Here is a 22,980-nt window from a genome sequence, read left to right as displayed (position 1 = left end):
GTTATGTCCCTGTGCTAGGAACTGAGAAGGCATGAGCAAGGTATACAAAAAATGTATGAGGCCTAGACGATCCCATATGATGTAGGAGGTAGATTAAAAAGTAATGATTAATATATCACTTCAAAAGTGATATGAGGGAAATGAAGGAGGCAAGAAAATAAGGAAGGTCCTACATACACACCCACAGTGGCATAAATATTCTGGGGCAGATAAAGGCAGAACAGGAAAGTAAATATGGACTATTACACCTTTAACCAAAAAAGATTAGAAATACAATGTCAAGATTTCCCTGCAAAAACAGCTCTGAATAAATCCTAACTACTGCGAAACCTGAAGAAAATCTTAGTTGGGAAAATTCAATTGAAACAGGTCTGCTCTCTCCCTCTCATCTTTGCGGAGGGCAAATGCCAAGTCAGATGTTCTCCAATGTCTGTGTATTTAATGGGTCTCCTCAATGTGAATCTGCTCAGAGAACTACCTTTGGGTATTATTTCTTTTGTTTTGCTTTTATTTTTTATTCATTTATCCCTCAGATTTCCTTATTTGATATCTTGTAACCTTCTGTGGTTTAAAGGTCAACTCTAAATGTTTAAAATAATCACAGAAACACAATGAAAAAATGTGCAGTCCCTGTCTTCGCAATGTCTTAACCAGGTCCACCCAACAAAGAGAAACCAGGGGGTCCAAAGAGGATTAACTGTGAATCCTCTAGGCCCACTTTTGGCCAGGCTGTGGCCTGGAAGATGTAGCAACTAGACTGGCCTGGCCTGACGATGAGGAGAAAGAAAGACGTACCACTGCCCAGGAAAGGTCAGGGCCAGATGACAAATGTTCAAAATAGATCTTTGGGACCCACCGGAACACTATCCTTTTACAGAAACCCTAAGATTTCAGACTCAGGGTAGCATTTCCCATATTTCCTACATTTCATTTCTCTTAATTGTAAATCACCCCATGTCCAATGGATGAATAACATTCCTTTTTCTTTCTTCTCTTTTTCTTTTGGCCACACTGCATGGGTTGCGGGATCTTAGTTCCCTGACCAGAGATCACATCCAGGCCCCGGCAGTGAAAGCACTGAGTCCTAACCACTGAACTGCCAGGGAATTCCTGATGAGTAACATTCTAATGGAAAAAAAAATGATGACTCTACAATATTTTTACATCCATAATGTTCTTCTCCACAGTGTGATCTCAAGTCAACATCAAAGTATTCAGGAGAAGTACAGTTTTCCACAAATCTTACCTTAGTAGCGTTCCTCTGCATTGCAAGATCTCCCAGATTTAAGGAATATATATTTCCCTGAGGAAACAGTAAAGTGCTTACCATGTTTCGCAGTAGTATGGCTTCACTGTGAGCCCTAACAGGCTGGGTTGTGAGATGGATGACTTTCCCACATTCCTTATGCTTGAAGACCATCTCTCCAGTGTGCTCTTTTCACGTCAAGTGAATCAGGACTACTGAGGGCTTTCCTACGTGCCTGACATCGATAGGACAAGGTAATTTCTTTCAAGACAAAAGGAATAAGAGAATTAAAGGCTTTCCTACATATTGTTCATTTATAGGATTTTTCTAGAGGGTAAGTTTTTCATGTATCTAAAAGGAATTGCAATAACTGAAGGCTTTCTCGTGTTGTTTACATCCTTAGGTTTTCTCCACTGTGAGTTTGTACATGTCTAGAAAGGCCTGCATTCCAAATGAAGGCTTTCCCACATTCCTCCTATTTGTAGGGTTTTATTGCAGTGTGAACGTGAATGTGAATTTTAAGGTCGGAGGAACTTCTAAAGGATTTTCCACATTCTTCACATGGGAAGGGCTTCTCTCCACTATGAGATTTTGCATGTCTCCTAAGTTGACTAGAACTAATGAAGGCCTTCTCACATTCCCTGCATTTATACAGTGTTGCTGCAGTGTGAAGAAGAATGTATTTTTTGCAGTATGAGGAATACCTATAGGACTTTCCACATTCCTTACATATAAAGGGCTCCTCTCCAGTATGAGACTTTATATGCAAAGTAAGTTGAGAAGCTCTAATGAAGGCTTTCCCACATTCCTTACACATAAAGGGCCTCTCTCCAATATGAGATTTTCTATGCCATAAGCCAATAAGCACTAACAAAGTCTTTCCCATGTTCTTTACATTTATAGGTTTTCTGTCCAGTGTGGGTTCCCATGTGAATTTTAATGGATGTATGATATTTACAGACTATCCCACACTGCTTTCTCCCATAACCTTTTTTTTGTGGTGTGATCACGTACACGTGTACCACAGCTTGTGGAGTGAACAGAAGCTCTCCCATGTTACTTCTGTTCACAGGGTTTTTCCCCATTCTGAGTTACCACTTGTGCCTGAAGGGAAGGCTGATTCACACAGGCTTCCTCACCATCACTGCATTCCAAGGCTTTCTCTCCACTGCTGGTTTTCCCGTCCACAATATCTGGAGTCAGGATGATGGCTTTTCCACACTGATTAAACACAGAATACTTTTCAACAGTAAAGGTTTTCTTCTGTGGAGTAAGGAAGCTTTTTCCATACTCATTATGCTCGTTAAGTGTTGCCTCCATTTTGAGTTCTCCAGTGTTCACTGAAGTCTTTCCTATGTTGCTCACAGTCATAGAGTTCCCGTCCATTGTGGATTCTTACCTGTGGTTGGACAGATGAATGATGATGCAAAGATTGTTCAGACTCATTAATTGATCTTACTCATGTCAAACTTGAAACATCATTACAAGGATGATGATGACTTTTACCATTTCTATTACGTTCATACACCTCTGCCCTGTTGATTTCTTTCAAGTTAAATGATGGAATCCTTCTGCCAGAATGATGTTCCATCTACTCCAACCTTCAAATAATCCTGTACAGCTTCATGGACTGTTGTAAAATCTCAATGCCTAGTTACATATGTGGAAAGTGGGACTTCCAGGAACTCTGAAGGACCAAGTTTCAAGGTAGGTTCAGGATGTCTCCAAATTCATCATATTCAGAATACAGTAAGTCCCCTACATATAAATGAGTTCTCCAAGAGCGCATTCATAAGTCCAATAAAGTTAGCCTAGGTACCCAACTAACACAATCGGTTGTATAGTACTGTACTGTAATAGGCTTATAATACTTTTTACACAAATAATACATAAAAAACAAACACAAAAAATAAAACATTTTTAATCTTACAGTACAGTACCTTGAAAAGTACAGTAGTACAGTACAACAGCTGGCATACAGGGGCTGGCATCAAGTGAACAGGCAAGAAGAATTAATGACTGGAGGAGGGAGGGGAGGTGGGAGATGGTAGAGTTGAAGAATCATCAGCAATAGGAGACGGAGGGCAAGCTGCAATTTCACTCATGCCTGATGCTGATAGCACAGGTTCTGGTTCCTTGCTGGATTCAATTCTACCTATCCTCTTGAAAAAATGATCCAGTGATGTCTACGTAATAGCTCTTTTTCCTTCATCATAGATGACATAGTAGCACTGGACTGCATTCTGAACAGCTGCAGCAGCCTTTGTGTACCATTCTACATTCGGGTCCTGTGCTTCAAAATCTAACAGTGCCTCCATAAATAAGAAAATCCCCTTGCCACTTCCTGCATGGTGAATCTCTTTGGTTCTTCAGTTACTTCTTCTTCCTCTTGTCTCTCTTCATCCCTTCTCTGGGCCTCCAATTCCATCATTAGTCTTCATTAGTAAACTCCTCATGTTTTATAGTAAGGAGTTCAATGAAGTTGTCCTCTTGCAGATCTAGCTCCAGATTCTCCCTGAGGGTCACTAAGTTGCTGAAGACCTCTTTGGACTACTCATCCACCTTCTCAAATCCATGAAAATCATGAACAAACTTCAGGCAAAGGTTCTTCCAAAGCCCATTCATGGTGATAGCCATAACCTCATGCCAAGCAAAGACAATGATTTTTATGGCCTTGTACATGTTACAGTCCTTCCAAAATTGTCACAAGATTGTTCCTGATTGTCACTTGCCTTTACTGCCTGACGAAAAGTGTGACATAAATAACATTTCTTGAAAGTCACTTTAACTCCCTGGTCCATAGGTTGGATGAGCGATGTAGTATTCAGTGGCAGGTGTACTACTTTGACATTGGGATGTAAGTGGTCCATGAATCGGGGGTGGCACAGAGCACTGTCAAGCAGCAAAAGAATGTTAAAAGGGACATCCTTCTCCAAGCAGTATTTCTCTACCTCCGGTATAAAGTGGTGGAGAAACCAGTCCTGGAAAATGGCCTGTGTAACCCAAGCTTTGGGGTTACTCTTCCACACAACAGGAAGAAAGCCCTTGGCTATGCTTTTAAGGGCTCTTGGGTTCTCTGAATGATAAACTAAGAGAGGCTTCAGCTTCATATCCCTGGAAGCACTGCCACCAAACAACAGAGTTAGCCTACCTTTTGGGGTTTTTTTAAATAAATTTATTTATTTATTTTTGGCTGCATTGGGTCTTCATTGCTGTGCAAGAGCTTTCTCTAGTTGCGGCAAGCAGGGGCTACTCTTCATTGCGGTGTGCGGGTATCTCATTGCAGTGCTTTCTCTTGTTGTGGAGCACAGGCCCTAGGCATGTGGGCTCAGTAGTTGTGGCTCACGGGCTTAGCTGCTCTGTGGGATGGGGGATCTTCCCGGACCAGGGATCGAACCCGTGTCCCCTGCATTGGCAGGTGGCTTCTTAACCACTGTGCCACCAGGGAAGTCTTAGCCTACCTTTTGCTGCTTTGTAGCCTGGCATCTTTTCCTCCTTACTGATGTAACTTCAGTCTGGCATCCTCTTCCAGTACAGTCCTGTCTCATCCACATTAAAAACCTGCTCAGGGGACTTCCCTGGTGTGAAGAATCATGGCCCTCTGATTCTTCGCCATGTTACTTCTTCAAGTCTTCATAAAGACTTTTAGCTTTCTCTTGAATCAGCATTAAGCTGAGCAGGACTCGACGCTGATGCTGATCCTGCATCCACACCCTGAGAGGTTTCTCCATCTCCTCCATCACTTTTCCACATTTCTTCGATATTATTATTGACATCATTGGCACAGCAGACTTCACATGATCCATGATCTTGTCCTTGTTCTTTAGAATCATGCCAATGGTTGAATGATTCATGTTGTAAGAACAAGTGACGTCTACCATCTTTTAGCCTCACTCCATTCTCTCAATTATTTTCACTTGTATGTTTCCATTGTTAACACTTGGCACTTCTTAGAAGTACCAGCTATATCACCACTGCTTTTATGCTTCCTTCCAGACATCCTGGGATTGAAATAAAGATACTGTACTACTGTACTGTATACAGTACTGTACAGTACACAAAAGCACAACCACTTATAGAGGATGAACGCATGTGACAATATACGCCAGACACGTGAACTAACTTACGTGATTGGACATGCAAACGCACATTTGCATCTTTGAAAGTTCACAACTTGAAGGTTCATATGTAGGGGACTTACTGTATTCAGAATACCTCGCCAGAGACATCGCTCTCCCCTGGGAGAATGCCACTTATCGCAAACATCTATCACTTGTGCTCATGCCATAACTAATAAAATTCCCATTCTTTTCTAAATTTGGAAAAATGATATGATGTTTCAAACTTACCAACGTTACTGTTTCCATCCCAACAGATGTTTTTCCCCCCAGAATATCCTGCTGAATTGTTGAGCCTTTGATTTTAAGTTGCATTTCCCATTAAAAAAAAGAATAATATAAGAGTTTCCAGAAACAAAGAGTACGTTGAAGAAGTTAAAAATAATATCATTTTATTTGCTTCCAAATTAAAGATACCAAAAAAAACCACATAACAGATTTGAGGAGTTTGGGTTTGCCAAATGTTTAAGAATGCTAGGAATGCAAAGTCAAAATACAGTAGCTAATTAAAAAGATATGATGGGGAAAAAAGACTAAATATTATCAGTAAAGGAAAGGAGAGATGTTTGGAAAAATAGCATACATAAAAATGATAAACTAAAAAAGAAACAGAACAAGCCATTTTGTGAACTCAGAGGAAATTTTGAGTAAATGTGAAGTAAGTACGTATGACAATTTGAATATATCCTAAAACATCAGAGACCAATGACCTCAGCCTTTTGAGAGAAAGCACATCTTGACATGTTTCTATTTTTTTTAACATCTTTATTGGAGTATAATTGCTTTAAGATGGTGTGTTAGTTTCTGCTTTATAACAAAGTGAATCAGTTATACATATGTCTCCATATCTCTTCCCTCTTGCATCTCCCTCCCTCCCAATCTCACCCCTCTAGGTGGTCACAAAGCACCGAGCTGATCTCCCTGTGCTATGCGGCTGCTTCCCACTAGCTATCTATTTTATGTTTGGTAGTGTATATATGTCCATGCCACTCTCTCACTTTGTCACAGCTTACCCTTGCCCTTCCCCGTATCAAGTCCATTCTCTAGATTGTTGAGCATTCTTTCATGTGTCTGTTGGCAATCTGTATATCTTCTATGGAGGAATGTTTATTTAGGTCTTCTGCCCATTTTTGGATTGGGGTGTTTGGTTTTTTTAATATTGATCTGCATGAGCTGCTTGTAAATTTTGGAGATTAATCCTTTGTCAGTTTCTTCATTTGCAAATATTTTCTCCCATTCTGAGGGTTATGTTTTCGTAACACTTCATGTTTCCTTATTATAATTCCAAAGACACTGAAATTTTCATTGACCAGGGAATCACTCACTTTGGAGGACTCCTATTCTCTCCACTGTCCTCAAATCTTCTTGTTCCAACCTAGAGATCAGAGAGAGTTTGAACAATTGATACCCTGCTCATGAGCAAAGATATATTAATGGAAAAAGCTCCTGCAAAATATGAGAAACTGTCCAATGACTCAGGTCCTGTATTTCCAAAAAAGTGGTAAAATTATTTCAGAAGAGATAAAAATGAAAATTCGCCTCTTTCTGTTCTCCAAAAAGATCATTTCTCTCTGGCCCCTGAAGCCCACGTTCAGATTGCTATACACAATTACAAAGCTTAAGACTTTTTTGAAATGGGAAATGAAGTGCAAAAAGAGATGTTCGTTCACATGGGGAAATCAATACACCAGTGACTGTCAACATTTGGTGTCCAAGAGAATCAAGTCCAGTGTTTATTACGACATAGATGACTGGGCCCCAAGGCCAAAGTTTGATTCAATAAGTGGAGAAAGAGAAGGCCTATTTCTAAGACTGATAGTGATGCTCTAGTCCTAGAACCACATTTTTACACAAACCACCCAAATTGAAAACCATTCATGTAGAGACCAGTGTCTGTTACTTTCCACTGTGTTCAGATTTAACATCACCCACCATGCAACACAGAAGGTGCATCATATACATCTGTTCCCTAAGAGGCTACAAGAATGGTGGCAGCTGTACCTGCTGTGGTCAGGTTCTTGTAGTTCTCCAGCATCACATCTCTATAAGCGTTCTCTGAAAGGGGTCCAGTATAGTCCACTCTTCCTGGGTGAAGTCCACAGCTACATCAGCGAAGGTCACTGAATTCTAAACCATCACACACATACTAGCTTCAGTAAAGTAAGACCTCCACCAATGTTCAGTGGGGAATGGAGACCGGTGACCCATGTCAACAGAGGGACTCAAGGTCTCTCATCATCTCCCCCAGGACACACTGGTCCTAGGTTCTCTTCTATCTACACTCACTCACTCATGATATCCTTCAGCTACAGCTCTAAAGGAACATGTAACACATGAACTTATCTCAATAGAATGAGCCTAAAAGCATTTTATTTCCTTCTTGCAGCACAGACCTAAGCCAATTGGAGACACTTCTAAATGCTGATGAATGAATACATTCTTTGAGAAATGCAGTCATCTTCCTTACTATGTAAGAACACCAAGCAAAATTAAAAATATGCAGTCACCATCATGAGAGGCAATATTAGGAGGTAATTACTGAAATACTGAGATTATTCAGGGTAATCTGTCACCAGTAGGAGCCTCCAGTTTCGGAGGGAATTCATCAGGGATTCAGTTTGCAATGACTTTATTTCTTTAAGAAGCTCTGGACACCAAAACAAAATGTGTCCATCTGGTGGATGCAGTAGGTCATTTTGTAGAAGAATACATTTTCTTCTTACCCACACTGTCTCCTTAACCGAGAACAATTTCTCAAACACTCAGCCATCATCCTGTCTGCCTTATCTTTTCCTCAGAAAGGCAGAAACTATCCTTAGAAACAACACATAGAAGAAAAGAAAGAAGGCATGAGCACCCAGAGATAATCATAATTCTCCCAGCCACTGCCTGAAGTCATTCCACTCTAGCTCGAAATTCCCAAATATCCCTGCACACTCAAGAAATCTCACATAAATACACACTACTACTGTGAAAAGCCAGAGTAGCCTTGTCTCACCTGCAGCCAGAAAAGGGGGTGGTGAGCCAAGCTTCCCATCAGGAAGAAAGTAATGGGTTCATTTCACATGAAGGAAGGGAAACGGATGCCATTACAGCCTGTTTCTCCATGTGCCAGCTCCTGCTTATGCGGGCTCCAGGAAGCATGCCCCAATCACCGCCTCAGGGGTTCCTGCTCCCCAGCTGCTAGTGGGTTGACCGCTTACAGAGGTGAGGCTGAAACCACAGCTGAGCCCCAGGGACCGTACGACTTGGGAAGCAGGGATGAAATCTCTCTCCTGGGCAGCATGAGCTGCAGATTTACACCTCCACCACCAGCTTTGTAAATTCAGCATCTGCAGGACATCTGAGTGTATGAATGCTCCTGCAGCTGGGACAGGACTAGCCCTAGCAGTTGTGGGCTTCGTGGACACATGCACGCAGGGGCTGGGCCAGGCCAGGGTCTAAGCTGTCTCCATAGCTCCCACAGTAGGTCCCAGTGCATGACTATTGCAGTCCTGGGACCTGACTTCAGTGGATCTGTGCTGGTGGCCTTGTGAAAACAATACCTGAGGGACACCAGGGCTAACTGCCAGCATCTCCAAGGTTGACACGGGGCTGAGGGCAGTGCCAACAACAGTGTACTTTGTGAGCCCACACAACAGATGACAGGTGACACAACAGAGCATACTCACCAGTGAACACCTCTGGCAGAGGTATATTCAGTGGCTTCTCTCCCAGTGGGAGGGCTCCAATCCCATCCACCTCAAACCACAGATCAGAAGTGCAACTCAGAAATGGATCTAGGGGTTTCTATTCAACAACTAGGGAATAGGCCCCTGACATGGCAGTGACAACCACAGAGCAAAGAGGAGGCACCACTCAATATCCAGTGCAGGCTGTGGTCACCACAACACCAGTTACTCCTCCTATCAAAGGGATAATGGCCAGCGTACACTGAGGAAAGAGGCAGCAGGCATCCACACTGAAAACAGCTCTCGCACCAAAAAATATTAAACCTACACAGGCTATCCAAGGATGCCGCCACATAAAAATAGCCCTCCAAGACCACAGTAAATAATTGTTTCTCCTAAGCTCATAGATCAAGAAAAATATAAGTGAAATGAAGCAGAGGAACCACTCCCAATTAAAAGATCAAGAGAATTCCCCTGAAAGAACAAACAGTACAAGAGACCTCTTCAGTCTAATAGACACTGAGGTCAAAAAGGAGATAAAATATTGAAGGAATTGAGGACTACTGATAGAAATGCAGATTACTGTAAAAAGGAACTAGAAACTATAAGCAGGAGCCAAGAAAAATTAGAAAATTCATTCACCAAGACAAAAGCTGAGCTAAAGACAATGAATAAGCAGAATGAATAATGCAGAAAAATGAATAAGAGATCTGGAAGATACAATAATGGAAATCTCCCAATCAGAACAGCCAGCAGAAAGCCAAAAGAAAACACTATAAGAGAACTATGACATAATATAAAGCATGCCAATCTATGCACAATAGGGATCCCAGAAGGAGAAGAAAGAAGAAAAGGGGATTGAAAATGTATTTGAAGAAATTATGGCTGAAAAGTTCCCAAACCTAAAGGAAACAGATATCTATGCACAGGAAGAACAGAGGGTCCCAAACAAGATAAACCCAAATAGACCCATACCAAGACATATTATAATAAAAAATGGCAAAAGTTAAAGAGACGATTGTAAAGGCAGCAGGAGAAAAACAAAGAGTTAATTACAAGAAAACCCCCATAAGGATATCAGCTGATTTCTCTACAGAAATGTTGCAGGCCAAAAGGGAGTGGAAAGATATATTCAAAGTCCAGAAAGGGAAAAATCTGCAACCTAGGATACTCTACCCAGCAAGATTATCACTTAGAATAGGAGGAGATATCAAGAATTTCTCAGACAAGCAAAAACTAAACAAATACAGCAATACTAAATCTATCCTAAAGGAAATATTTAAAGATCTTCTCTAAATGGAAAAGAAGTAAGAATCTATAAGAGAAAATCAAAATTGGAAAGTAAATCACTTAAATAAGCCAGTACACAGATTTTAAAAAAAATTTATGTGAAAACGATGATGCCCACAATGAACAGCAAAAGGATAAACATGAAGATGTAAAAGAGGGCATCAAAGTCATAAAATGTAGGGGAGGAGAATTTAAAAATGTAGATTTTTTTTCTAGAATGTTGGAGCCTATATGATTACCTGTCTAAGGCAAGTAGATATAGGAAAGTGTTAACATACTTGAAAAGCAGGGTAACCATGAATCAAAAATATACAATAGATTCACAAAAACAGAAAAGAACATAAGCATAATACAAAAGAAAATCATCAAACCACAAAAGGAAAAAAAAAGGAACAAAGAAGAAATATAAAATCAATAAGAAAACAATGTTTAAAATGGCAATAAATACATACCTATTAATAATTACATTTAATGTCAATGGACAAAAGGCTCCAATCAAAAGGCACAGAGTGACAGATTGGATAAAAAAAAAAAAAACAAGAGCCTACAATATGCTGCCTACAAGAGACCCACTTTAGGGCAAAGGACACACATAGATTGAGAGTGAGGGGATGGAAAAAGATATTTCCTGCAAACAGAAATGACAAGAAAATGAGGGTCACAATACTCATATCAGACAAAATACACTTTTAAACAAAGGCTATAAAGAAAGATAAAGAACACTATCCAATGATAAAAGGATTGACACAAGGAGAGGATATCACACTCATCAACGAATATAGGAGCACTCAAATACATAAACAAATACTAACAGACATAAAGGAAGAAACTGATGGGAGTATAATAATAATAGGAGAGTTTAACACCCCATTCACATCAATGGACAGATCTTCAAGATGGAAAATCAGTAAGACAACAGAGATCCTAAATGATACAAAAGAACAGTTAGACTTAAATGATATTTTCAGGACATTACGTCCAAAAAAGACAGAATACACATTCTTTTCAAGTGTACATGGAACATTCTCTAGGATTGACCACATACTAGGGCAGAAAACAAGCCTCAACAAATTTAAGAGTATAGAAATTATTTCAAGAATCTTTTCTGACCACAGTGACATGAACCTAGAAATCAACCACAGAAAAAGAATCAAGAAGAAATCAATTACATGGAGACTAAACAACATGCTACTAAAAAACCAATGGGTCAATGATGAAATCAAAGAAGATATCTAAAAATACCTTGAGGCAAATGACAATGAAAACACCATACAATATCTATGGGATGCAGCAAAAGCAGTTCTTAGAGGTAAGTTAGAGCTGGGTCTTCTTTAAGAAACAAGAAAAATCTCAAATAAACAACCAAAGTCACCACCTAAAAGAATTAGAAAAAGAAGAAAAAACAAAACCTAGAGTTAGCAGAAGGAAGGACATAATAAAGATCAGAGAAGAAATAAATAAAATACAGATTAAAAAACAATAGAAAAAAATTAATAAAACTAAGAGCTGGTTCTTTGAAAAGGTAAACAAAATTGACAAACCTCTGGCCAGGCTCACCATGAAGAAAAGAGAGAAGACACAAATAAACAAAATAAAAATGAAAGAGAAATCACAACTGATATCACAGAAATATAAAAAAAAGAAAAAGAAAAGAATACTACAAACAATTATATGCCCCAAAATTTGACAACCTAGAAGAAACGGACAACTTTCTAGAAACATACAGCTCACCATAACTGAATCAAGAAGAAATACAGAACTTGAAGAGATCAATCACTAGAAGTGAAGTAAAATCTGTAATTTAAAAACAAACAAACAAAACTCTCTACAAACAAAAGTCCAGGGCCAGATGGCTTCACAAGAGAATTCTACTAAACATAGAAGAATTTATACTGATCCTTCTCAAACTCTTCCAAAAGACTGAAGACAAAGGAACACTCCCAAAGACATTCTATGAAGCCACCATTGCCCTGATACCAAAACCAGATAAAGACAATACCAAAAAAGAAAATTACAGGCCAATATCTTTTATACTGATGCAAAAATTCTCAACAAAATATTAGCAAACCGAATCCAACAACACATAAAAAAAGATCATATACCTTGACCAAGTTAGATTCATCCCAGGGTCACAAGGATGGTTCAACATACACAAATCAATCAACGTGATACACCACATCAACAAAAGACAGAAACCACATGATCATCTCAATAGATGAAGAAAAAACATTCGATAAAATTCAACATCGATTCATGACAAAAACTCTTACCAAAGTGGGTATAGAAGGAACATATCTCAACATAATAAAAGCTTTTTATGACAAACCCACAGCCGATATAATAAAAGCTGAAAGCCTTCCCGGTAAAATTTGAAGCAAGACAAGGATACCCCCTCTCACCACTTCTCTTCAACATAGTATTGGAAGTCCTAGCCACAGTAATCAGACATGAAAAAGAGATAAAATGTATTCAAATTGGTAGGGAAGAGGTAAAATTGTCATTTATATGCAGATGACAGAATACTATATATAGAAAACCCTAAAGACTCCACACAAAAACTACTAGAACTGATAAATGAATTCAGCAAGGTAGCAGGATACAAGATTAACGTACAGAAATCAGAAGCATTTCTTTATGTTAACAATGAAATATCAGAAAGGGAATGTAAGCAAACAATCCCTTTTAAAATCACATCCAAAAAAATACTTAGGAATAAACCTCACCAAGGAGGTGAAAGACTTACGTGCTGAGAACTAAAACCATTAATAAATCATATAGAAGATGCTTCAAAGAAATGGAAAGATATCCCATGCTCTTGGATTGGAAGAATTAATATTGTTTAAATGGCCATACTACCCAAAGCAATCTACAGATTTAATGCAATCCCTATCAAATTACCCATGACATTTTTCACAGAACTAGAACAAATAATCCTAAAATTTATATGGAACCATAAAAGACCCAGAATTGCCAAAGCAAACCTGAGAAAAAAGAACAAAGCAGAAAGCATAACCCTCCCAGACTTCAGACAATACTAAAAGCTACAGTAATCAAAACAGCATGGTACTGGCACCAAAACAGACATACGGATCAATGGAACAGAATAAAGGGCCAAGAAATAAACCTACACACCTTCGACAAAGGAGGTGAGAATATACAATGAGAAAAAGATAGTCTACTCAGCAAGTGGTGTTGGAAAGGTTGGACAGAAGCATGTAAAATCAGTGAATTTAGAACACACCCACACACCATACACAAAAATAACCTCAAACTGGCTTAAAGACTTAAATATAAGACATGACACCATAAAACTCCTAGAAGAGAACACAGGCAAAACATTTTCTGACATAAATATTACCAATGTTTCCTTAGGTCAGTTTCCCAAAGCAATAGAAATAAAAGGAAAAATAAACAAATAGGACCTAATCAAACTTATAAGCTTTTGCACAGCAAAAGAAACCATAAACAAAATGAAAAGACAACCTATGGACTGGGAGAAATTATTTGCAAATGATGCAACCAACAAGTGCTTAATTTCCAAAATATGCAAACAGCTCATACAACTCAATAACAAAAAACAAACAACCCAATCGAAAAATGGGCAGAAGACCTAAATAGACATTTCTCCAAAGCAGACATACAGATGGCCAATAGGCACATGAAAAGATGCTCATCATCACTAATTATTAGAGAAATGCAAATCAAAACAACATGAGGTACCACTTCACACCAGTCAGAATGGCCATCATTATAAAGTCTACAAATAATAAATGTTGGAGAGGGTGTGGAGAAAAGTGAACCCTCTTACACTGTTGGTGGGAATGTAATTTGGTACAGGCATTATGGAAAATAGTATGGAGGTTCCTCAAAAACTAAAAGTAGAGTTACCATATGATCCAGCAATCCCACTCCTGGGTATATATCCAGGCAAAACTATAATTCAAAAAGATACATGCAGGGCTTCCCTGGTGGCGCAGTGGTTGAGAGTCCACCTGCCGATGCAGGGGACGCGGGTTCATGCCCCAGTCCGGGAGGATCCCACGTACCGTGGAGCGACTGGGCCCGTGAGCCATGGCCGCTGGGCCTGCGCGTCCGGAGCCTGTGCTCCGCAGCGGGAAGGGCCGCAGCGGTGAGAGGCCCGTGTACCGAAAAAAAAAAAAAAGGTACATGCACCGCTATGTTTGTAGCAGCACTATTTACAGTAGCAAAGACATGGAAACAACCTAAATGTCCATTGACAGATGAATGAATAAAGAAGATATGGTATATACATACAATGGGATATTACTCAGCCATAAAAATAATGTCATTTGCAGCAAAGTCAGAAAGAGAAAGACACATACTATATGATATCACTTATCTGTGGAGTCTGAAATACAACACAAAGGAACATATCTACAAAAAAAAAAAAAACAGAGAGAGCAGATTTGTGGTTGCCAAGGGGGGAAGGGGTTGGGGGAGGGAGGGATTGAGAGTTAGGGATTACCAGATGCAAACTAGTAGGATGGATGAACAACAAGGTCCTATGCACAGGGAATTATATTCAATATCCTGTGATAAACCATAATGGAAAAGTATATGAAAAAGTGTTTGTGTATATATATGTGTGTATATATATATATATACACACACACACACACACACACACACACAGACACACATACATATGCAACTGAGTCACTTTGCTGTACAGGAGAAATTAACATTGTAGATCAACTATACTTCAATAAATTTTTTTAAAAAACTGAAAGTGGATAGGATATTATTTTTGAAAACAAGTGTCTTGAAGTTAAAACTAAAATTTGTTACACTTAAAAGGAAATCTTAACCAGAGCCAAGCAACTGTCATCACTATTATTAAATATTTGTTGATTCCACTGTTCCTCTTCCCTTTTATTAGATACTGAGTACTACATAATTTTCATGTTTTAGGTGTGATGGATTCTCCACCAAGAAACTTAGAGGTATCCATTATTTCTGATAATGAACCATAACAAAATGGAAAAATTTTTTTAAAAAACTAAAATTTGTTCCTTATGTTTCTCCATAATTTTAGATATTTTTTAAAAGTTGATCAGAAACTACAAAATGGCACAAGATCTATGGAAGGGAATTTGTAATAGCCAACAAAAGTAAATGTATACTTGCCTTTGACCTAGAAAAACACCCTAGAAACTTATTTACTGCAGGTTATTAACAGATACTAAAACAACTGCTAGGGGAAAAAGATTCTGAGTATCAAAATATCACCCCACATAGATGCTTTTATTCTTATGGAAAAGTCTATCTTTAAAATAGAGAGCTCTGGTGATTACTATCTTAAGCAAGTAATCAAACTTATTACACTAACCAAGGGATGTCATAAGTTTACATCTTTCCAATGGAATGCAATTTGATGTACACAACATCACCTTCAAAATATTTTGAAATGACCTTTTGAAGCTTCTACACCAGGAGGTGGCACACTTTGGTCACAGGCATGTTTTTGTAAATAGTTTCTTGGGATCACAGCTATGCCCATTTGTTTTCTTAGGTCTTTGGCTGTTCTCCCACTACAAAGGCAGAGCTGAGTAATTCCATACCTTACAGCCCACAAAGCATCAAGAACTTACTATCTGGACCTGTTCATACCAAAAGCTTGCCAACCTCTCCTCTGAACCCATTTACTAACTGACAGGAAATACAAGACATGAAGGAAAACTTAAACATACTGTGAAAATAGAAGCAGGAATATCAAAATGTGTGACTTTCTAAAAGAAGGCATATGACTCGTCAAAGAGTCAATATAATGAATATAATAGACAAACAACAGCAAGTGATCTAGGTTAAAACAGACTAAAAGGCATAAACAATTGTCATATATAAACCCTGATTGGGTTGTAGATCCCAAAACTACCCAAAACATATTTTGGAACAACGCAGGTAAGTTAATCTTTTAGAGTAGATATTAGAAGACATTGTTATTTTTACTTTCCTTGTGTGAAATAATGATATTATGATTTTACTAGAATAATGCCCATATCTTTAGGAGAAGCCTTACCACGTTCTTAAAAGTCAAGTAGCACGTATGCAATTTATTTTCAACTTACACTCAAACACCTCACTATACAATGTATTCGTAAATCTACGAGAGAACAAATCTGCACAGTGCTCAAAATAAGTGAACCTACTACAACAAACATTCATTGTACTGGATGTTAACATTTTCTTGAGGTTTAAGATGTTACCAGAAAAAAAAAAGTGAGTAAAAAACACACTTAGTCCAAACTACACTCCTACCAGGACGAGAAGAAGACAACATCAGAAGTAGACAGCTAGCCCAAGATACTGGGCCTGACTCATATGATCATTTATAATGTTTTCTTGACTTCTTGAACCATTGCATATGAATCAAATGTTTTTCTATCATGGGCATGATCCTATGCTAGTTTTAAAAATCAATCCAATTGTTGGGTTTGTGACCAATTATCTTTGTCTAGTACTTCTGGATTACCTTGGTGGATTTCTCCACTCCAAGGCTCTAATTGGTTGGCCCTTAGGAAATGTATTCTAAAAGAAAGAAATTATAGTCCTGTTCAAGCCACTATCGGTACACTAGGTGGGATCCTCTCACCTAGCCAATTAATAATACCTGCTCTGACCCTGGCCATAAAAATGAATTTTCCTCTAAAGTTACTCAAGCTCAGTTAGAGCAACAAGCAAAATTTCAGCCAAGGAATAAAACCTCTCACAATTATGGTATGGATTTATGTGGTTAACCCCAGGCTATGGTCATTTAAGTTTTAAGACCCTCCTTTATCTTGGGAACAATTAAATGATACCAAGGATGACCAGCCTAGTAACACCAGGAAGTTGGGCTGGGAGCCTTATGGACAGTGCCAACACATAATTTCCCTGAAAAGTAAGGATTAGTACAGAACAGACTAAGTCAGATGACCTGGGAATATACTGGGCCGCACCTAATGGAAGTTCTTGGCTTAATTCTTACTTATGACTTTAATAATACTGCTAGCTATGTTATTTGTAGTTTGCCTGTTTAACAGGATTATTGTTTCTTGTATTTCCAAATGTGTGACTGAGCCTCCAACAAAAATAATGATGCCTAGGCAACTTGAAGCAGTTGATCAAGTATATAATTCTGTATGGGATCAATGATTGTAATAGTGTAACTCTAGATATGGGAAGATGCAATAAGAGGGAATTTTTTTTTCTTGGAACAGACTAGTAAGACAGGTGATCCAGAGACCTTTGGCTATTGTTAATAAGACCTAGTCCAGTAATAGCACATTGAGTGGCCTATCAGCAAAATCTTTGCCAAACTTAGGAATGAGCCTTCCTAGCACCGTGGGACAAAATGGTCATGAAATGCCTCCCAAAGCATGGTCGAATTTATGACCATGAGGGGGCCCTGTCAACTACAAATTGGCACTTGCCACCTACCTCTACAAGGATTAAATCATGAACTGCTGCAGCTGCTGACTTTTAACACCCCCTGGAAGGCATTCAGGATGGAGAGCAGAAATGAGGCACTCTGTGCTCTGGGGAAAACTGGCAGAACAGGTCTTCAGATAGTTAGATATTTTCAGGAACCGATTTTATGAGCCCTGTTCTTATATCTCCTCATATCTAGAAAAGCACTAAAATCTTTCATGGTGACTCTGCTCCTCGTGACTAGCAGTAACCTTCACAAGATTAGCAGAAACCTTCTGCAAAAAAATATGTGCTTGATTGCATGTACTCCCCCTATACCAAAATCACATATATACTAACCTTCCCCCCCCTACCTCTTTGGAGCAGTTACTCAGAGCTATCTGAGATGCTGTCTCTCGGGCCCCAAATAAAACTTAACTCACAGCTCTCACGTTGTGCATTTTTTTTAAGTTGGCACATGTACAATGCTAAAAATAAGTGAATCTACTACAAAGAACATTCATTGTACTGGATGTTCACATTTTCTTGAGGTTTAAGATTTTACCAAAAAAAAATATATATATATGGAGAAAAAACACGCTTAGTCCGAACACCCTGTTTATGGTTCCTCATTCTGGAACTAGTATCATAAAGCCTACGCCACATCTCCTGGAGGTTCGTTTTCACTCTGTGGGCATGTACAGCCCCAGGAAGCTCAGATGACGAGAAGACTGAGTACTCTTGCTTTTTATTAGAAGAAAGATCTGTGATCTACATACGTTTACATTTATATACAGAAATACGCATACCCTTGACACCTGAGAAAGTATTTTATCTACCTCTATGTAATATTCAAAAATAAAGAACACGGGAAGACAAACCCAAATTCTCAGATGAAATATTCTTTTTCATACAAAAAGAACCGGCCTTTTAAACCAACTCTCCCTAATACTCAGAGCAACACGTTAGGATCGCCAGGTTCGTGACACCCGGAGGAGGTGGGGAGCTGGAGCAACTGTTGACCAGAACAGCGAAAATTCTTTTCCTCGTGGAGGAAAGTCACAAAAAACGGAGTGGAGGCTTTAGAATAGGGAAACACAGTGAATGACAACACGCCGCAGAAGCGCCCTTACCGCACGTCTCACCGGCTAAACGCAGCGGTTCAGGTCCCGGAGGACACGAGCGGAGAGAGCAGGTCTTTCTAAGGCAGCGCCGTGGTGGCCTAGCCCAAACCTGTCCTTTATCGCCCTCCTCGCATCCCAGAGCCCTCCCTTGACGCAAGCCTCACAAAGGACACGCTGAACCACACGACGACTACAGCGACTTGCTCCACCAAGAACTGGGCCACGAGGCAGAAGACTGCCACCGACCAGCGACGCTACTTCCGCTTCCTGCCTCGGCCGTAGGGGGCGGGGCCCCGGGACTGGCTGCCAATCAAGTTCAACCATTGCTGGCAGGGAATTGTAGTTGGTGCTGGAGGTCTTGAAGTTGGCTCAGCCTGGGTTCTGGAAGCAGAAACAGGCCCAACGAGCCAAACTTAGGCTAGAACTAGGCCTGTGGGCGGGGCTGTGAGGAGAGGGCGGCCCCATACCCAGAAGTGGTGCTGGTGCAGGAGGAGGCCCAGTGCTGGCTTAGGGACCAGAAAGGAGAGGTTGGGGGTGGATACTCACCCACCAGGTCGCTCCTCAAAAGCTTATCTACCTGCCTGTCCTCAACATCCTGGAGCCTTTAGAATGAGTCTCCCATATTGATAAGCCTGCCAATCCATGAGATAGGCTATCTATGAAACTGAGCGGGAGGGCCTGGGGCATGGAGGTCTCTTTTTTGTCCCCCATTTCTTGTAGGCAAGACTCCAGACTCTATGACCTTCTCAAGAGCGGACTCAAACAGTTGCTAATCAAGGGAGGAGCAGCCAAGAAACCACCTGAGGCAAGATTAAAGGGACCAGAGAAGCTCATCAAGATTGGGAGACTACCTGAGCCCCTGCACACACCCTAATCTTGTCAGCAACCCCACCCTTGGGAAGTATTGTTATAAAACTCCTTATCAAATCCTCCTGGGAGGGGACACATAGTTTTTCAAGGCAGGAGCCCATTGTGGCCCCCTTTGCCTGGCAAAGCAATAAAACTATTCTTTTCTATTGATACTTCACCCAAAACCCGTCTCTGAGGTTTGATTCGGTACCTTTGTACAGAGAAGCTGAGCTTTCAGCATCATCTCCTCCACTCAATCAATCCTTTATTCAACCTTTATTTCCCCTTATTTTTTTAAAATTTATATTGGTCACCGTGCTAAACTCTAATCATTGATTTCTTCGGGTATTCAAAGTAGTGACATTTTTCTGTTAGCTATGTGTTTTTCTTCCTTGAGTATTTATTCTGTTTTTTATTTTTCCCATGGCAGATACTCCAAGATGAAGAAAATAGCAGGAGAAGTATAGGAGAGGCTGAACCCTGTGCAAATAAAAGATAAAGACCGTGCTTGTGGGCAGCATACAGTTAACTTCTCCCATATTTCTCATTCTCAAGGTCAAGGAGACCTTCCCAACTGTACATGTGCAGAAAGTCTCCTTGGAGGTCAAAAAGGGAGTGATGTCAACCTATCCATAGGCCTCTTCACTGGAATCCATCTCAGCTAAGAGATGCCCTCGCACACATGGGAGGGCCCTAAGACAAACCAAATACGGACTCAGAACCAGGCAAAGCAAGATGATTGGCCAAAGGAAACTCAGAAGAAATGCCCCGTATACGTGATTCAAACTACCATGAGGGCACGACTCTCCGAGTCCGCCCGTGTATCTATCCACACGTACTCTTTTTCCTCCTAATAAACACTTTACTTCTTTCACTACTCTTTGTCTCTTTGTGGAAATTTATTTCTACAAAACTGATGGGCCAGGGCCTTATCACTGGCCATTGGTCTAGTGGCTAGGATTCAGTGCTCTCACTGCCACAGCCTGACTTCAATCTCTGGCCAGGGAACCAAAAATCCTGCTTCAAGCCGCTGCAGGCGGAGGCCATCTGAGATCAGGTAGTGAGAAGCTTTATAGTAATGGTTCAAAGAGGAGGGTGTGATCAGCTCGTGGACATTCTTCTGATTGGCTGGTGGTGAGGCAATTAATGCCGAAAGCTCTGCTTCTCTGTACACTGGTGCCGAATCGAACCTCAGAGACAGAGTTTTGGGTGAAGTAGAAAAGGATAGCTTTACTGCTTTGCCAGGCAAAGGGGGACACAGTGGGCTCCTGCCTTGAAAAACTATGTGTCCCGACCCAGGAGGATTTGATGAGGAGGTTTTGGTTTTGTTTTTGTTTTTTGATGAGGAGTTTTACAGCAATAGTTCAAGGGTGGGGTTGCTGACAAGATTAGGGTGTGTGCAGGTAGTTTGCCATCATCCATGCCCATGTCGTTTTGAAAGTTCTCATTTAAAGAAGCATTTTCAAAAAAAATAAAATAAAATAAAATAAAGAAGCATTTTCTCATCCCACCATACCTTTGGGTTATAACATCTGCCTTGTGCTTGTGGACGGGAGGGTGGACAACAGTTTGAAAGATGAGAAAATAGAGGCCCAGCGTCACCTGAACGTAATTCCACTTCAGCTCTTCCCCCACCCCAGTGGGTCGGGAAAAAAGCACTACTGGGGCAGGACTGAACCTACCCAGTGACCCTGACCCACCCCCCAAGCCGGCAGTCCATACCTCTGCTGAGTGACCTTGACGCCCGCTGAGGCTGCAGGCCCGCTGATTCCCACTTCGCTTCCGGTTTTGTGAGCCGGAAAGGGGCGGGGCCCTAGGGAGGAGCCTAAAGAAGCCAGAGGGGCGGCCATGTTCCTGAAATCGCTCCAGCCTGGCGCCACTTACCAAGGTAAGTGGACGGAGCTAGAGAGGAGAAAGATTCTTGGAGGGCGTGGCCTGGGCAGAGATAAGGCCTGGGGGCGTGACCGGGGCTGAAGACCAATCCTAGAAGGCGAGGCTGGGCGTAGGTACAGGATCTGGTGGGCGGGGCTGAACCGGGCTCCAGGCTCAGGGTCTGAGCTGGGGGAGGGGTTCAGGTGTGAGGGCGGGGCTTGGGCGGGGCCTCGCTTCTAGTTGGCCAGTCCTCAGGATATCCAATACAGGCTTTTCTTGCTCCTTTTCTCTACCATTCCCGAGACCCTTATACAACAGAACACCAGGTTTAGGAAGGTATCTGTCCACAAAGGGATCATCCTCTGTTTACCCTGTTTCTTCTTTAGGGTGTTAAAGTTTAAAGTTTTCTTCTTCAGTGGGTGTATCTTTCTATTAGGTTAACTCCTAGACACTGTACATACATACATCTAAATTTTCGTTTCATTTCCCATTTGACTATTTTTGGGGAGTTCTGAGAGATGAGGGATGTGCTCTGATTTAAATCATAGGTTCAGAGTTTCCTGCTGATAAAGTGGATATTCAACAAATACGAATTCCTTTCATTTTTCCCCTTATGAAGGGTGAAGAGGAATACAAATGTTAGCAGCTTCTCTTAATTCCTGTGTTATGAAATTATAATATTTTTCAAATAAATTTATTTATTTTTGGTTGCGTTGGGTCTTCATTGCTGCTCACAGGCTTTCTCTAGTTGCGGAGAGCAGGGGCTACTCTTCTTTGCAGTGTGCAGGCTTCTCATTGCGGTGGCTTCTCTTGTTGCGGAGCATGGGCTCCAGGCACACGGGCTTCAATAGTTGTGGCACACAGGCTCAGTAGTTGTGGCTCACAGGCTCTAGAGCACAGGCTCAGTAGTTGTGGTGCGTGGGCTTAGTTGCTCCGCGGCATGTGGGATCTTTCCGGACCAGGACTGGAATCTGTGTCCCCTGCACTGGCAGGCGGATTCTTAACCAGTGTGCCACCAGGGAAGTCCCAAGAAGTTATAGTGAATAATTTACATGGCAAATCTGGTGATGTGCTGCCATCTGCTGGGAATCAAGGGTATTAGATTCTATCTCAACTGGCTACTTTTGAAATCAACCATAAAACTTTCCTTTCCTTATTGGAAAGTTCTCATTTTAAGAAAGCATTTTTCAAGACTGTACTTTCAGGGATCATTTCTATAGGTCGTTTCTAGAGAAGTTTCTCTGAATGTGTAGAGCACCTGAAACCACGAGGAGGAGGTGTGGTGTTCTGTCCTGAGCATGAAGCTGGTTATTGGTGTTGCTTCTGCAGCTGCCATTAGCCATTGATGACCGCTCTTCTCTTCCTTTGGGAGAGTGAGAGGGAGAGAATGCCATCTGAGT

General features: G+C 40.7%; 1 non-coding gene and 1 pseudogene across 1 annotated transcript; one reads left to right on the top strand and one right to left on the bottom strand.

Annotated features, from left to right (window-relative positions):
- Window positions 1-1,403: 1,403 nt before the first annotated feature.
- Window positions 1,404-22,923, bottom strand: LOC112400293 (zinc finger protein 426-like; annotated as a pseudogene).
- Window positions 22,770-22,980, top strand: LOC112400344 (small nucleolar RNA U3). The gene has a single exon (XR_003003383.1). It is a non-coding gene; the product is annotated as a small nucleolar RNA U3 (small nucleolar RNA).

This window comes from Neophocaena asiaeorientalis, unplaced genomic scaffold, assembly GCF_003031525.2.
Source record: "Neophocaena asiaeorientalis asiaeorientalis breed wild unplaced genomic scaffold, Neophocaena_asiaeorientalis_V1.1 scaffold357, whole genome shotgun sequence".
NCBI lineage: Eukaryota > Metazoa > Chordata > Mammalia > Artiodactyla > Phocoenidae > Neophocaena > Neophocaena asiaeorientalis.
This window is presented reverse-complemented; position numbering and strand designations above follow the sequence as displayed.